Source organism: Mustela putorius, unplaced genomic scaffold (genome assembly GCF_011764305.1).
Source record: "Mustela putorius furo isolate JIRA1106 unplaced genomic scaffold, ASM1176430v1.1 tig00003898_pilon_pilon_pilon, whole genome shotgun sequence".
NCBI classification, from domain to species: domain Eukaryota; kingdom Metazoa; phylum Chordata; class Mammalia; order Carnivora; family Mustelidae; genus Mustela; species Mustela putorius.
In genome coordinates, this window is record NW_025422047.1 from 38,827,018 (window position 1) to 38,846,497 (window position 19,480).

The following is a 19,480-nucleotide window of genomic DNA, read 5'->3' on the forward strand; positions in this document are numbered from 1 at the left end:
AGTCAGAATGCTGCTTGTGATGTTGTCAGGGACAGGATTATATGACTCACATTTATAAGAGTAATAAATATTAAAAATATTAATTGAACAGTAAAATATAATTAGCAAAGGACCATAAATTAAATTTCTCTTCTAAATATACTATGAAATCATACCATACGTGGAAAACTAACTTATAAATAGAAGATTGCTTATTGAGCATGAAATCAAAACAAAAAGTTTGTTATGTGATTGACATGTTTACCAGTATCTAGCTAAATAACTGAATAAACATATGTCCACAAGTTTTTCAATCAGATGAGCCTATAAGCCAGAACATCTTATTACCTAAGAAGTACTTCTATTAATATAGTTTCTGCCTTATTACTTTGATATTTTTTATTGTGTTTCCATTTCTGATCAATATTCCTACTGTGATTAATACAATTTTTTTAATATAGGTTTTTATCATACAGTCTATTTACCATAGGCTTCCAAACTTTTTGAATGGTATTTGTTTTTAACATTATTTTGTTTTGATTTTGACTCATTATCCATTATTTCTAAATTTTAAACCCAAAATAGACCAAAATTTTCATGTTTACAAAGATTCTGTGTAATCTACTATATTGTCAACTACATGTTTATAAATAATTAGAGTATAAAACAATGGGATATCTGGTAAAAGAGAATTATAAAAGAGTAGTGTGATTATATATAAGAGGAAATAATAAAGAAACTGAAGAAGTCTTCATAAACAAGATAGATTTCGTTATTTTCTATTTTCCCAGTCCCATTGTGCTATGAAGTCCTACATTTAAGCAGGACATTTAAAAAAAAGAGAGAGAGAGAAAAAGAATCACAACACAGTGATTAAAAAGATAAATAGCTTGAGTTATTCAATTCTGCCATCCTTCTAAAGCACTGCATCAGGGGTGCCTGGGAGGCTAGTTCAGTCAGTTAAGCATCTGCCTTCAGCACAGGTCATGATCCCAGGGTCCTAGAATCCAGCCGGACATCTGGCTCCCTGCTCAGTGGGGAACCTAATTCTCCCTCTCCCTCTGCTGCCTGCCCTGCTTGTGCTCTCTGGCTTTCTCTCTTAAATAAATTAATAAAATCTTTAAAAAAATGTGTATCAAATAATATTGAATTTCATCTTCATTAATTACATTTCTGATTAGTTTTAAAAAATAAAGGAGGGGTGTCTGGGTGATTCAGTCAGTTAAATGTTGATTTCAGCTCAGGTCACGATCTCAGGGTCTGATCCCCTGTGCTTGAAGCCTACTTGATTCTCCCTCTGCCCCTTCCCACCTTAAAAAAAAGGAAAAAGAAAACTTTGGCTGTTTTAACTAATACTAGAAATTGTTGTTGGATTTCCAGAAGATATATTTTAATTAGTTTTAACTGAAGTATAATTCACATCTAGTAAAATTCTCCCTTTTGTAGTGCACAGTTCCATGAATTTCGACAAAATTATCCTGTAGTGTGCCAATCACAATGCAGATATAAAATATTTCTATCACCCCAAATAGCTCCCTTGTGATCTAGATGCTGATTCAATTCCCTCTTTCACACCCATTCCCTTGCAATCACTATTTTATTTTTCATCATAGTATATAACTTAAAGTAGAATGCTTTTGAAAAAGACAGTGAATGCTATTAATAATAGTGGGGAAACATGTGGAACCTGAGACTGTATTGGACAAACATTTTCCATGTGAAGAGTTTATATTTATCAGCAGGAAATAAAAACTGCTGAAAGTTAATCACAGAGAAATGTCATAAATAGTTATAACTTACTATGATTAAATAGGTAGTAGGGAGGATGAGAGACAGGCAGGGAGGATCAAAGATTAAGAGAACAGTGAAGTAGATATTGCCATAATTTTGTTAATGAGATTCTGAGGAAATGGATCAGCAATATATTTCAAATGCAGAATCAATAGGAATGTCAATTACTTGTATTTTAGAAGCATAAGCACATGAGTTGTTAGAAATGATTCAGAAGTTTTTTTGACTTGAACTAAAACAAATTAACCTAAGTTAATAGTGACATTGATTAAAATGGAGATGTGAGATAATAAATCAGTTTGAAAACCTAAATTATGGATTAATCTGTTTGCATGTGCTTTTATTATGTTTCATTTTGTTTGGGTTTTAGTTTTTTTTTGTTTTTATGTTTTAATTTTTTTTAAAGATTTTATTTATTTATTTGACAGACAGAGATCATAAGTAGGCAGAGAGGCAGAGAGAGAGGGGAAGCAGGCTCCCTGCTGAGCAGAGAGCCCAGTGCAAAGTGGGGCTCGATCCCAGGATCCTGAAACCATGACCTGAGCTGAAGGCAGAGGCTTTAACCCACTGAGCCACCCAGGTGCCCTAAGTTTTTTTTGTTTTTAGATGCAATGGGTTACTTACTAAGTATACTTAAAAATGCAGAGGATATGTAAGTGACAAATAACTAAATTCTAGTCCTGAATATAATATTACACTATTTGTTAACTAACTAGAACTTAAATAAAAATTTTGGAAGAAAAAAATGTGGAGGCTTACTCAACTGAAAATAAGGTGATGCATAATCAGCTCTATGTTAGAAGATTCCACTCAAATCTATGAATGGCTCATTTCTTGCCTTCCCTGTTTTCCTATATGGGTAAGGGCACTTTCTCTAAGCTGCATTTATTTTTGGAAATTTATTTCTTTTATTGTTATTTTCTTTCTAAGTTTTTAAGTTCCAGCTAGTTTGAAAATACAGTGCAATAGTAGTTTCAGGTATAGAATTTAGTGATTCATCACTAACATACAACACCTGGTGTTCATCACAAGTGCCCTCCTTTATACCCATCACCTTTTTAACCCATCCCCCTGCCTACCTCCACTTTGCTTACCAGCAGTTATCTTCTCCATAGCTAAAAGACTGTTTCTTGGTTTGTCTCTTTTTTACCTACTATGTTCATTTGTTTTGTTTCTTAAATTCCACATGAGTGAAATCATAAGCTATTTGTCTTTCTTTGACTGACTTATTTAGTTTAGCATAATACTGTCTAGCTCCTTCCATGTCATTGTAGATGGCAAGATTTCATTCTTTTTGATGGCTGAGTAATATTACATTATATATATTTGTCCATTCATCAGTCAATGGACATTTGGGCTCTTTCTATAGTTTGCTATTTTTTTAATTTTTTATTTTTTTATACACATATATTTTTATCCCCCAGGGGTACAGGACTGTGAATCACCAGGTTTACACACTTCACAGCACTCACCAAAGCAAACGACATATCAGATAAAGGACTAGTGTCCAGAATCTATAAAGAACTTAGCAAACTCAACACCCAAAGAACAAATAATCCAATCAAGAAATGGGCACAGGACATGAACAGACATTTCTGCAAAGAAGACATCCAGATGGCCTATAGTTTGCTATTTTTGATAACATTGCTATAAACATTGGGTGCATGTGTCCCTTCAAATCAGTGTTTTTGTATTCTTTAGGTAAATAGCTAGCAGTTCAATTGCTGGCTCAGAGAATAGGCTGCATCTCTTTATCTGAATTTACCTAGGATCGTCTATTTAGGACAGAGACTCTGAGACCCTGCATTTCCTTAAATAACTGCATTTGTATGATGCATTTTTGTTAAGGTTTTGGCTACATTTAGTATGCCTTTGGTAGTTACAGACTTTTATGAAGGCTCAATTGATGGAAGAAAAATTCTTTTTAAAAAAAATTAATTTATATATTTGAGAGAGAGAGAGAGCACAGAGGGAGAGTGAGCAGGGGCCATGACATGGGGCTTGATCCCAGGACCCCTGGATTATCACCCAAGCTGAAGGCAGATGCTTAACCTACTAAGCCATCCAGGCACCCCAGAAAAAAGATTCTGCATTACAATTCTAATTACTATTCCAGGTCTCTCTAAATCTGACTTCAAGATAGTTGGTGAGCTTGGATGACTGCATAGTTTTTAGAGTGATAACTGCATAAGTTTAAAAAAAATATTAGATGAAAGATAACACCTTTGGGAAATAAATTGCTTCCTTTCCATTCTTGATAAAAATCCTAGAACATATTTTGAAACTTCCACAAAAAGATAAAAATATTTTGGCAGTTTAGCACAAAAATTGGCTTAGAGTCAGTATGCAATACATGTCTGCTGAAGGTAGAAAGAGAAGAAGCCTAGTAACAAATAAGAAAGTAAATTGGACAGAATCTAGTGAAAAAAATAGATTCATGGATAAGAAAAAAAAATAGATAAGATCATAGATTTGTTTTTCATGGCATAGTCAGGATTGTCAGAGGAGAAATAAAACATTAAATAACAGAAAAGAGATAAATAATTATAAGAAGGATCAAAGGTCTAGATTATTTGGATTTAAAAATGAGACCATTGATTGCCTTTAATTAAACTTAATATGTTAGAAAATGAGGTAATAGAGAATGACTGAGAATGCAAAACAGCAAAACTGACTGTCATTATAGCTGATGGAATAAATACCATAAAGGGCATATTTTTAGGGTTTAACTTTCAAAAACGTGGGGAAAGAGTTATTCTCTAAAACAAATGGAAAAGAAAATGTGTGTAGTTACAGGGAAACTTTTTAAAATGGGGAACTCAAACTTGTGATAATTTAGTGTTAGATGATTATAATTTTCTTGATGTCAGAATTGGGAGTCACATGCTGAGAGTATCATGAGGCTGGGAAGACTTTGTATTTGGATGACAGAGGTTTAGAGTAATTGCTGTATAAAATCAACAGCAATAATAAAACATCATACTGGACCATTAACAACATACCTATACATAGAATCTATATAAAACGAATACAACTCCCTTTTCATTCCCTGGAAAGAAATGGAAGAGAGAAGGCCATAAGTTTATGAAGCCTTCAGGATATTTTCAATACATTTCTTTTTCAAAACATTAAGGAAACTTGTAAATTAACTCATATTTGTTCATTGTACTGGGACATTTTCTTGGTTGATGTTATGTATCTGTATATCTGTAAGCACTGTGATTTTATGTAGATTAATAGCTTGTATGAATATTCATAGGTGCATACATATATACATATGTTTAATAAAAATCTTATATTTTATGATGCATACACTCCTTAATTAGTACATCAGAATAATCTGTAACTTTCTCAATCAGAAAACAACCAGACAAGCAAAATTTATAACTGCCATATTTTTATGCTAGAATTGCCTGTACTTCCATTTCATGTTCTCAATTCTTTGGTGATTAAGCATATTTTTGTAAAGTATCACCCATGACAACAATTGCCTCTTTCTAAAAGATGCAAAATAATTTTTTAAAGTTTTTAAGAAAAAAATTGAGCTTAAAAATTACATCTGGCTAATTGTCCCTATTGCTGCCCCATTGTTATGTGCAGATTCCGTATGCCGTTTACTTGGGTTTGAGTTAAGCTTTTGTCACCTGCACATTGTGAGATTTGTGGCAAATTCTTAAATTTTTATTCCTCAGTTTACTCATCCATATAATATAAGAATAACTCCTGTCTCATAGGTTTATTGTATTATATGATTAATGTAAAGAGCACAGAAAATAATCTGACAATGAAACTTCTAAAAATGTTTAAAAGGTAAGAAGTCTTATTAGTTTAGTAGTTTTATATTATCTGATTACAGAATTAATAATCACAATGGATATTATAAAATTGTGTACAAATTATAATGGAAAAGCATTTGATTTGTAATTATATGTTAAACACTATTTTATTCCAGGACCTGTAAAAATAATCAAGTAATTTTTGTCAAATTTTAATTTAAAAAAATCTTTTAAAAAATTATGCTGAGTGAAATAAGTCAAGCAGAGAGTGTCAAGTATTATATGGTTTCACTTACTTGTGGAGCATAAGGAATAACATGGAAGTCATTCGGAGATGGAGAGGAGAAGTGAGTTGGGGGATATCAGAGGGGGAGACAAACCATGAGAGATTGTGGACTCTGAGAAACAGAGGGTTTGGAGGGGAGGATGTTGGGGGTTGGGTGAGCCTGGAGGTGGGTATTAAGGAGGGCACGCATTGCATGGAGTACTGGGTTTGGGGCATACGATGAATTTTGGAACACTGAAAAAAAATAAAATTAAATTTAAAAAATTCTCCAGTTTATTTATAAATAGTATTAGAAATTAGAGAGAATAGTCTCACTATTAAAGAAATTAGTCTCATTAATTAACTTATAAAATTCCCAATAGATCAATGAGAAGAAAATGATAGACCTATTCTACCTATGTAATCATTAAATATGATTCTAATAATCTATGATTTCCATTGTCAATGTTTTTATAGTGCATTGGAATAGTGGTGTTAAATCATGATTACAGTTGTTATTGTATGTGTGAAAATTGTGGTGACAACTTGAGTTAAGAAGGAAAATGGTGTGGGATTTATTGCTCTTCTCAATATTTCTGCAAAAAGAGTGATGTTGAATTTACTAAACAGAAGAAACATCAGAAATTGGTGGGTGGTGGATTTTGTATATAATCAAGAAGAATGAATTCAGACAGGGGTTAATAAGGGCTGATGCCAGTGAGTAGACATGTGATAACATACATTTCTTCTTTTCCTGAAAATGATTTAAATAAGTATTGATCTAAGGCTGGGGCATGAATAAATTAACTTCATGATTCTGCCCAGAACCTAGATTTTGAAAATCTAAAGCCCTATGGTGAGATATATAGAAAAGGAAAAGCAGATTTGTCTATAATAATTGCCTATTCATATTAGATTTTTTAGTACTTGGTGGATAAAACAGATGAATTTATATTAAGAAAACATCTTTCAGTTACAAATTTCCCACTTATAAACATATAGAATTAACTGGACTGTATTGAGCTTAACAGAAGCATTTAGAATTCTGAATTTGGGAGTAGACCCAGTCAAATCCTCTTTTGCACCAAAATAGGGAGGGAAAAAAGGGAAAATAGGTATTCTAAAATTACCTATTGCAAAAAGCAGTTTCCAGTATTTATCACTTCCATCACATTCACATACTTACTTCCTGTTTTGAATTTTTAGTGTTTATATTGTTTCTGGGTAAATTAACCTTACAGATTTTTAATTCATAAATCTTTGTCTGATAGCTCAAAGCATACTTGTTAAAATTCATTCTCACAATTGTATATGACATTTTGATATAAAGATGTATTTATTTCTTCAGCTAAATTTAAACACTAAAGGAAAATTGTAGAAGAAAAAACGATAATCATTGATTTTTTACAGGACAATGTTCTTAATTTTTTGACAATATGTATTACAGAAGGCATTATATACAAATCTAATATAAAAGAATGCTAAAACTGTCCAATATACACACACATATACATATACATAGATGGAGTAATGTCTTCCTGTGATTTTTATTCTTTAAAGCAGCATAAGGAAGGGAATGTATTTTTGGTCTGAATTTCAGTAACCAAAGTATAATTATTTCTGTGTGAAATATTATCAGACTTAAGTACCCATATTCTAACAAAAGTGTCAATACAGTTAATGGGAACTTAAAAGCCTATCAGAGTGGTATTTTTAATTCTGCATTGAAAACTATTTAAAATGTTTTAAAATGTCAAAAATCTTATATTGACCAGGTAATTTTATTTTTATATTTTAATGATTATATATTTTTTTTTTTTTTTTTAATTTTTTTTTAATTTTTTATTTTTTTTTTTTTTATAAACATATATTTTTATCCCCAGGGGTACAGGTCTATGAAAATTAATTTTAAAAATTAAGCACATTTTATTTTTGATCTTTTAAGAGGTCTTTTTTTCCTAATTCCTAAAACAGCATATAAAGTCTCAAGCTAATGAGTTACTCTACTAAAATTAATAATAGAATATATAATCATAATAATGATATATAATGATATATATAATAATGATTATATATTCTATTATTAATTTTAGTAGAGTAACTCATTAGCTTGAGACTTTATATGCTGTTTTAGGAATTAGGAAAAAAAGACCTCTTAAAAGATCAAAAATAAAATGTGCTTAATTTTTAAAATTAATTTTCATTCCCATTAGAATAATGAACAGTATATTTGTCCTTATAGTTGTCCTTAAAAATTCAACTGAAAATACTGATTTTATTTTATAATGGAAACTTTTGACTGCTTAAAATATATGATAACTATTAGAGACAATGAGGTGAACTAGTAACTTGTTGGCACTGAACACATATTTTAGGGTACAGAGAAGGACAGAATGCACATACAAAAACAAATAAACCAGTCTGGCCAGAGGAAGAGTAGAAGTCAAGTGTCCATAAACATAAAGTTTAACTGAATGAATAATTGATGTATTTATTTTAATCTTCCTATCCAGACTAATACTTAAAATGTGTTATGCAAATGAAATGTATGCTCTAGCAATTTGAGAAACAGGAAAAATTTTTGATACCATCAAGTCATTTCATTGCCATCTGCTCTTCACAGGATTCCCTCCTCAATATACCAGCTGTTCATGTGCCTCAGGAATTTGAACTTTTACCTCAAGTCTCAAATCCAAATACATCTCATTTGTAAAGTCTTGCATAAAATCCCAAAAGAAATTTAAGGGTACTTTATTAAAAAAAAAAAAAAACACTCTTACTGTGTTTTTAAGTAAATTTTCATTATAACAAACATACTTTTTAGTAATCATTTGAGATTTGAGTAGCTGTCTGTGTGACTATTAGATTGTTAGTCTCTGTAATGGATGAGAATGGCCCTGGCCTGGTAAACTCAACATACACAGAGGCTCAACACACATTGATTTACATGAGTAATTTACTCTGATTCAAACACTGTTTTGAATAATAGGTTTAGAGAGTGACTACAGGTCATGAGAATAGAAAATTCTGAGTAAAGTACCAAGGATTTTGAAACTTATGAGAGTAGGCTGTAAACATGTTATTTCAGAAGGGAGAGTGCAGTCATATTATTTCAGATGTGAGAGGAGACACCTAGACTCTCATGAAACCACTGCTTGTTTTTCCTCTACTCCCCAGATACCAGTAAAATGGCTTCACCTATGGAAATAATAGACAACATTTTCCTAGTAGGAACAAACATTTAAAGTGTACTAGTGAATAGAATTACATAAAAATATCTGTGTGCAGGGGCACCTGGGTGGCTCAGGTGGTTAAGTATCTGACTCTTGCTTTCAGCACAGGTAATGATCTCAGGGTTGTGAGATAGAGCCCTGAGTCCAGCTCCGTGTTTAGCAGAGTCTGCTTTTCTCCCTCTCCGTCGTCTTCCTCTGCCTCGCATGTTTTCTCTCTTTCTCAAAATAAATCTTTAAAAAATATATATCTACATGGAAAATAAACTATGTATGATATTTCTGAATTTAATTACTTGTAGAGACATTAAATACCAATGTACTATTAAAACAGCTCAAATCTTTTCTAATATCCCTATATACTAAAGTATTGGCATCTGTTTCTTTCTTTGTTAAATTATGACACACTGGCCCTTGTGACTGGAATTATTTGTAAATCAGTGATAGACCTTTATACAACTTCTGCTATGTGGAACAAATAGAGGAAATTACTTTTAGAATAGTAGTGTTTCTATGTACTTTCTCCATTTTTTTTTAATTTTGTTAAGGATCTGAATTAATCATATAATTATCTTGGATCAATAAATTGGAGTAAGAAAATAATATTCTTATGTTACATTACAACTGCTTTCCTATTTCATTGAGGCAAACTTGTTCAATGGAAACAAAACAAGTCTTCCATAAATAACTATTTTTACTGATATGCAAACGCTATGACAAAGAGAACAAAGCAATACTCAAGAGAGTGTCACTGAGTATGCCTATGAGCAGTGCAATCTGTTAATGTGCTTTCTGTTTTGGAAAACTTTTCTGTGAACCTTCTTTTCACTATATTGAATGAAATGCCCGTAAGTGTATTTTTTCTTATAACAATATGAGCCTACATTCAATTCTGTAGGCAGCTTATTGTACCAAAAAATTTGTCTCTGTTTTGAAAACAAAATTCAAAGGTCTACATTATTTAAAGAATAATCAATCTCTTTAAAGTAAATCCAAGACTGTTGTTTTTATTTCTTTTAAAACATTACAAAACTTAAAAGGACTTCTATGACAGCCAAAGAAGACTTCTGAAATAGAGTCATAAAAGGAAAGTGACTTGAAGTATCTACTGACGGTCACCTGTGTTATAGGACTACTAGATGTGAAATCTGGTCCTTAAAAAAAAATACAAACAAAATGACAGGTGGGTATAGTTACCTTTTGACTATCTGATTAAAACAACAACAACAAAAAACAGTATCAGAGAATCAAGTAAAAAGAGCTGCTAAACTGGTAATTACACCAAATTTTGTTTGTTCTTATAACCCTTTTCTATATTTCATGCCACTTCCTAGGCCATGACAATGTCTTAAGAATACAATGTAATTGTGGACATTTCTGCTATAAACATTCGGGTGCACCAATGTCCACAATCGCCAAACTATGGAAAGAACCTAGATGTCCATCAACAGATGAATGGATCAAGAAGATGTGGTATATATACACAATGGAATACTATGCAGCCATCAAAAGAAATGAAATCTTGCCATTTGCGACAACATGGATGGAACTAGAGCGTATCATGCTTAGCGAAATAAGTCAAGCAGAGAAAGACAACTATCATATGATCTCCCTGATATGAGGAAGTGGCGATGCAACATGGGGGCTTAAGTGGGTAGGAGAAGAATAAATGAAACAAGATGGGATTGGGAGGGAGACAAACCATAAGTGACTCTTAATCTCAAAACAAACTGAGGGTTGCTGGGGGGAGGGGGTTTGGGAGAAGGGGGTGGGATTATGGACATTGGGGAGGGTATGTGCTTTGGTGAGTGCTGTGAAGTGTGTAAACCTGGTGATTCACAGACCTGTACCCCTGGGGATAAAAATATATGTTTATAAAAAATAAAAAAATTAATAATAAAAAAAGAATACAATGTAAGAAATGATTGTTAAAGACAAGTGAAATATTTATAGTCCCTAATAATCTTTTAATGCAATGAGCACTATAACAAGCATAAAGATCCATTGCTCCCATTCAGAGAGGCTTATATTATATGGGATATTTTTTATTAAAAATATGCTCCTGAGAGAAAATTGATAATCATAGTTTAAAATTTTTAAACTGGTTTTTGTGATAAAATAATAAAGTTATGATAAAATACCTTCTCATCATGCAATAAAATACAGATCATTATCCTAATCCTGAGGTCCTGGTGTTAGTCTTTATTTTACATATTGTATTTGTATACAAAATTATCTTTGTCATGGCAGTCTATTGTATTAGTTATTAAAAAAAATCCAGAATTTTTATTTTTATTTTTCAACATAAAATAAAAATGGAATATTATCTTTTACCTACTTGTTGACTGTGTACAACTCTTAAAAATATAGCCTGCCAGGAATTTTTTTTAATTTAATTAATTTATTTGACACAGAGAGAGTACAAGTAGGCAGAGCAGCAGGCAGAAGGAGAGGGAGAAGCAGGAGTGGGGAGCAGGCTCCCCACTTAACAGAGAGCCTGATGAAGGGCTCCATACCAGGACCCTGGGATCATGACCTGAGCCAAAGGCAGATGCTTAAACAACTGAGCCACCTAGGTGCCCTTGCTAGGGAAATTCCTGACCTTCATAAACAAGATAGATTTCGTTATTTTCTATTTTCCCAGTCCCATTGTGCTATGAAGTCCTACATTTAAGCAGGACATTTAAAAAAAAGAGAGAGAGAGAAAAAGAATCACAACACAGTGATTAAAAAGATAAATAGCTTGAGTTATTCAATTCTGCCATCCTTCTAAAGCACTGCATCAGGGGTGCCTGGGAGGCTAGTTCAGTCAGTTAAGCATCTGCCTTCAGCACAGGTCATGATCCCAGGGTCCTAGAATCCAGCCGGACATCTGGCTCCCTGCTCAGTGGGGAACCTAATTCTCCCTCTCCCTCTGCTGCCTGCCCTGCTTGTGCTCTCTGGCTTTCTCTCTTAAATAAATTAATAAAATCTTTAAAAAAATGTGTATCAAATAATATTGAATTTCATCTTCATTAATTACATTTCTGATTAGTTTTTTTAAAAAATAAAGGAGGGGGGTGTCTGGGTGATTCAGTCAGTTAAATGTTGATTTCAGCTCAGGTCACGATCTCAGGGTCTGATCCCCTGTGCTTGAAGCCTACTTGATTCTCCCTCTGCCCCTTCCCACCTTAAAAAAAAGGGAAAAGAAAACTTTGGCTGTTTTAACTAATACTAGAAATTGTTGTTGGATTTCCAGAAGATATATATTTTAATTAGTTTTAACTGAAGTATAATTCACATCTAGTAAAATTCTCCCTTTTGTAGTGCACAGTTCCATGAATTTCGACAAAATTATCCTGTAGTGTGCCAATCACAATGCAGATATAAAATATTTCTATCACCCCAAATAGCTCCCTTGTGATCTAGATGCTGATTCAATTCCCTCTTTCACACCCATTCCCTTGCAATCACTATTTTATTTTTCATCATAGTATATAACTTAAAGTAGAATGCTTTTGAAAAAGACAGTGAATGCTATTAATAATAGTGGGGAAACATGTGGAACCTGAGACTGTATTGGACAAACATTTTCCATGTGAAGAGTTTATATTTATCAGCAGGAAATAAAAACTGCTGAAAGTTAATCACACAGAAATGTCATAAATAGTTATAACTTACTATGATTAAATAGGTAGTAGGGAGGATGAGAGACAGGCAGGGAGGATCAAAGATTAAGAGAACAGTGAAGTAGATATTGCCATAATTTTGTTAATGAGATTCTGAGGAAATGGATCAGCAATATATTTCAAATGCAGAATCAATAGGAATGTCAATTACTTGTATTTTAGAAGCATAAGCACATGAGTTGTTAGAAATGATTCAGAAGTTTTTTTGACTTGAACTAAAACAAATTAACCTAAGTTAATAGTGACATTGATTAAAATGGAGATGTGAGATAATAAATCAGTTTGAAAACCTAAATTATGGATTAATCTGTTTGCATGTGCTTTTATTATGTTTCATTTTGTTTGGGTTTTAGTTTTTTGTTTTTATGTTTTAATTTTTTTTAAAGATTTTATTTATTTATTTGACAGACAGAGATCATAAGTAGGCAGAGAGGCAGAGAGAGAGGGGAAGCAGGCTCCCTGCTGAGCAGAGAGCCCAGTGCAAAGTGGGGCTCGATCCCAGGATCCTGAAACCATGACCTGAGCTGAAGGCAGAGGCTTTAACCCACTGAGCCACCCAGGTGCCCTAAGTTTTTTTGTTTTTAGATGCAATGGGTTACTTACTAAGTATACTTAAAAATGCAGAGGATATGTAAGTGACAAATAACTAAATTCTAGTCCTGAATATAATATTACACTATTTGTTAACTAACTAGAACTTAAATAAAAATTTGGAAGAAAAAAATGTGGAGGCTTACTCAACTGAAAATAAGGTGATGCATAATCAGCTCTATGTTAGAAGATTCCACTCAAATCTATGAATGGCTCATTTCTTGCCTTCCCTGTTTTCCTATATGGGTAAGGGCACTTTCTCTAAGCTGCATTTATTTTTGGAAATTTATTTCTTTTATTGTTATTTTCTTTCTAAGTTTTTAAGTTCCAGCTAGTTTGAAAATACAGTGCAATAGTAGTTTCAGGTATAGAATTTAGTGATTCATCACTAACATACAACACCTGGTGTTCATCACAAGTGCCCTCCTTTATACCCATCACCTTTTTAACCCATCCCCCTGCCTACCTCCACTTTGCTTACCAGCAGTTATCTTCTCCATAGCTAAAAGACTGTTTCTTGGTTTGTCTCTTTTTTACCTACTATGTTCATTTGTTTTGTTTCTTAAATTCCACATGAGTGAAATCATAAGCTATTTGTCTTTCTTTGACTGACTTATTTAGTTTAGCATAATACTGTCTAGCTCCTTCCATGTCATTGTAGATGGCAAGATTTCATTCTTTTTGATGGCTGAGTAATATTACATTATATATATTTGTCCATTCATCAGTCAATGGACATTTGGGCTCTTTCTATAGTTTGCTATTTTTTTAATTTTTTATTTTTTATACACATATATTTTTATCCCCAGGGGTACAGGACTGTGAATCACCAGGTTTACACACTTCACAGCACTCACCAAAGCAAACGACATATCAGATAAAGGACTAGTGTCCAGAATCTATAAAGAACTTAGCAAACTCAACACCCAAAGAACAAATAATCCAATCAAGAAATGGGCACAGGACATGAACAGACATTTCTGCAAAGAAGACATCCAGATGGCCTATAGTTTGCTATTTTTGATAACATTGCTATAAACATTGGGTGCATGTGTCCCTTCAAATCAGTGTTTTTGTATTCTTTAGGTAAATAGCTAGCAGTTCAATTGCTGGCTCAGAGAATAGGCTGCATCTCTTTATCTGAATTTACCTAGGATCGTCTATTTAGGACAGAGACTCTGAGACCCTGCATTTCCTTAAATAACTGCATTTGTATGATGCATTTTTGTTAAGGTTTTGGCTACATTTAGTATGCCTTTGGTAGTTACAGACTTTTATGAAGGCTCAATTGATGGAAGAAAAATTCTTTTAAAAAAAATTAATTTATATATTTGAGAGAGAGAGAGAGCACAGAGGGAGAGTGAGCAGGGGCCATGACATGGGGCTTGATCCCAGGACCCCTGGATTATCACCCAAGCTGAAGGCAGATGCTTAACCTACTAAGCCATCCAGGCACCCCAGAAAAAAGATTCTGCATTACAATTCTAATTACTATTCCAGGTCTCTCTAAATCTGACTTCAAGATAGTTGGTGAGCTTGGATGACTGCATAGTTTTTAGAGTGATAACTGCATAAGTTTAAAAAAAATATTAGATGAAAGATAACACCTTTGGGAAATAAATTGCTTCCTTTCCATTCTTGATAAAAATCCTAGAACATATTTTGAAACTTCCACAAAAAGATAAAAATATTTTGGCAGTTTAGCACAAAAATTGGCTTAGAGTCAGTATGCAATACATGTCTGCTGAAGGTAGAAAGAGAAGAAGCCTAGTAACAAATAAGAAAGTAAATTGGACAGAATCTAGTGAAAAAAATAGATTCATGGATAAGAAAAAAAAATAGATAAGATCATAGATTTGTTTTTCATGGCATAGTCAGGATTGTCAGAGGAGAAATAAAACATTAAATAACAGAAAAGAGATAAATAATTATAAGAAGGATCAAAGGTCTAGATTATTTGGATTTAAAAATGAGACCATTGATTGCCTTTAATTAAACTTAATATGTTAGAAAATGAGGTAATAGAGAATGACTGAGAATGCAAAACAGCAAAACTGACTGTCATTATAGCTGATGGAATAAATACCATAAAGGGCATATTTTTAGGGTTTAACTTTCAAAAACGTGGGGAAAGAGTTATTCTCTAAAACAAATGGAAAAGAAAATGTGTGTAGTTACAGGGAAACTTTTTAAAATGGGGAACTCAAACTTGTGATAATTTAGTGTTAGATGATTATAATTTTCTTGATGTCAGAATTGGGAGGAGTCACATGCTGAGAGTATCATGAGGCTGGGAAGACTTTGTATTTGGATGACAGAGGTTTAGAGTAATTGCTGTATAAAATCAACAGCAATAATAAAACATCATACTGGACCATTAACAACATACCTATACATAGAATCTATATAAAACGAATACAACTCCCTTTTCATTCCCTGGAAAGAAATGGAAGAGAGAAGGCCATAAGTTTATGAAGCCTTCAGGATATTTTCAATACATTTCTTTTTCAAAACATTAAGGAAACTTGTAAATTAACTCATATTTGTTCATTGTACTGGGACATTTTCTTGGTTGATGTTATGTATCTGTATATCTGTAAGCACTGTGATTTTATGTAGATTAATAGCTTGTATGAATATTCATAGGTGCATACATATATACATATGTTTAATAAAAATCTTATATTTTATGATGCATACACTCCTTAATTAGTACATCAGAATAATCTGTAACTTTCTCAATCAGAAAACAACCAGACAAGCAAAATTTATAACTGCCATATTTTTATGCTAGAATTGCCTGTACTTCCATTTCATGTTCTCAATTCTTTGGTGATTAAGCATATTTTTGTAAAGTATCACCCATGACAACAATTGCCTCTTTCTAAAAGATGCAAAATAATTTTTTAAAGTTTTTAAGAAAAAAATTGAGCTTAAAAATTACATCTGGCTAATTGTCCCTATTGCTGCCCCATTGTTATGTGCAGATTCCGTATGCCGTTTACTTGGGTTTGAGTTAAGCTTTTGTCACCTGCACATTGTGAGATTTGTGGCAAATTCTTAAATTTTTATTCCTCAGTTTACTCATCCATATAATATAAGAATAACTCCTGTCTCATAGGTTTATTGTATTATATGATTAATGTAAAGAGCACAGAAAATAATCTGACAATGAAACTTCTAAAAATGTTTAAAAGGTAAGAAGTCTTATTAGTTTAGTAGTTTTATATTATCTGATTACAGAATTAATAATCACAATGGATATTATAAAATTGTGTACAAATTATAATGGAAAAGCATTTGATTTGTAATTATATGTTAAACACTATTTTATTCCAGGACCTGTAAAAATAATCAAGTAATTTTTGTCAAATTTTAATTTAAAAAAATCTTTTAAAAAATTATGCTGAGTGAAATAAGTCAAGCAGAGAGTGTCAAGTATTATATGGTTTCACTTACTTGTGGAGCATAAGGAATAACATGGAAGTCATTCGGAGATGGAGAGGAGAAGTGAGTTGGGGGATATCAGAGGGGGAGACAAACCATGAGAGATTGTGGACTCTGAGAAACAGAGGGTTTGGAGGGGAGGATGTTGGGGGTTGGGTGAGCCTGGAGGTGGGTATTAAGGAGGGCACGCATTGCATGGAGTACTGGGTTTGGGGCATACGATGAATTTTGGAACACTGAAAAAAAATAAAATTAAATTTAAAAAATTCTCCAGTTTATTTATAAATAGTATTAGAAATTAGAGAGAATAGTCTCACTATTAAAGAAATTAGTCTCATTAATTAACTTATAAAATTCCCAATAGATCAATGAGAAGAAAATGATAGACCTATTCTACCTATGTAATCATTAAATATGATTCTAATAATCTATGATTTCCATTGTCAATGTTTTTATAGTGCATTGGAATAGTGGTGTTAAATCATGATTACAGTTGTTATTGTATGTGTGAAAATTGTGGTGACAACTTGAGTTAAGAAGGAAAATGGTGTGGGATTTATTGCTCTTCTCAATATTTCTGCAAAAAGAGTGATGTTGAATTTACTAAACAGAAGAAACATCAGAAATTGGTGGGTGGTGGATTTTGTATATAATCAAGAAGAATGAATTCAGACAGGGGTTAATAAGGGCTGATGCCAGTGAGTAGACATGTGATAACATACATTTCTTCTTTTCCTGAAAATGATTTAAATAAGTATTGATCTAAGGCTGGGGCATGAATAAATTAACTTCATGATTCTGCCCAGAACCTAGATTTTGAAAATCTAAAGCCCTATGGTGAGATATATAGAAAAGGAAAAGCAGATTTGTCTATAATAATTGCCTATTCATATTAGATTTTTTTAGTACTTGGTGGATAAAACAGATGAATTTATATTAAGAAAACATCTTTCAGTTACAAATTTCCCACTTATAAACATATAGAATTAACTGGACTGTATTGAGCTTAACAGAAGCATTTAGAATTCTGAATTTGGGAGTAGACCCAGTCAAATCCTCTTTTGCACCAAAATAGGGAGGGAAAAAAGGGAAAATAGGTATTCTAAAATTACCTATTGCAAAAAGCAGTTTCCAGTATTTATCACTTCCATCACATTCACATACTTACTTCCTGTTTTGAATTTTTAGTGTTTATATTGTTTCTGGGTAAATTAACCTTACAGATTTTTAATTCATAAATCTTTGTCTGATAGCTCAAAGCATACTTGTTAAAATTCATTCTCACAATTGTATATGACATTTTGATATAAAGATGTATTTATTTCTTCAGCTAAATTTAAACACTAAAGGAAAATTGTAGAAGAAAAAACGATAATCATTGATTTTTACAGGACAATGTTCTTAATTTTTTGACAATATGTATTACAGAAGGCATTATATACAAATCTAATATAAAAGAATGCTAAAACTGTCCAATATACACACACATATACATATACATAGATGGAGTAATGTCTTCCTGTGATTTTTATTCTTTAAAGCAGCATAAGGAAGGGAATGTATTTTTGGTCTGAATTTCAGTAACCAAAGTATAATTATTTCTGTGTGAAATATTATCAGACTTAAGTACCCATATTCTAACAAAAGTGTCAATACAGTTAATGGGAACTTAAAAGCCTATCAGAGTGGTATTTTTAATTCTGCATTGAAAACTATTTAAAATGTTTTAAAATGTCAAAAATCTTATATTGACCAGGTAATTTTATTTTTATATTTTAATGATTATATATTTTTTTTTAATTTTTTTAATTTTTTTTTAATTTTTTATTTTTTATTTTTTATAAACATATATTTTTATCCCCAGGGGTACAGGTCTATGAAAATTAATTTTAAAAATTAAGCACATTTTATTTTTGATCTTTTAAGAGGTCTTTTTTTCCTAATTCCTAAAACAGCATATAAAGTCTCAAGCTAATGAGTTACTCTACTAAAATTAATAATAGAATATATAATCATAATAATGATATATAATGATATATATAATAATGATTATATATTCTATTATTAATTTTAGTAGAGTAACTCATTAGCTTGAGACTTTATATGCTGTTTTAGGAATTAGGAAAAAAAGACCTCTTAAAAGATCAAAAATAAAATGTGCTTAATTTTTAAAATTAATTTTCATTCCCATTAGAATAATGAACAGTATATTTGTCCTTATAGTTGTCCTTAAAAATTCAACTGAAAATACTGATTTTATTTTATAATGGAAACTTTTGACTGCTTAAAATATATGATAACTATTAGAGACAATGAGGTGAACTAGTAACTTGTTGGCACTGAACACATATTTTAGGGTACAGAGAAGGACAGAATGCACATACAAAACCAAATAACCAGTCTGGCCAGAGGAAGAGTAGAAGTCAAGTGTCCATAAACATAAAGTTTAACTGAATGAATAATTGATGTATTTATTTTAATCTTCCTATCCAGACTAATACTTAAAATGTGTTATGCAAATGAAATGTATGCTCTAGCAATTTGAGAAACAGGAAAAATTTTTGATACCATCAAGTCATTTCATTGCCATCTGCTCTTCACAGGATTCCCTCCTCAATATACCAGCTGTTCATGTGCCTCAGGAATTTGAACTTTTACCTCAAGTCTCAAATCCAAATACATCTCATTTGTAAAGTCTTGCATAAAATCCCAAAAGAAATTTAAGGGTACTTT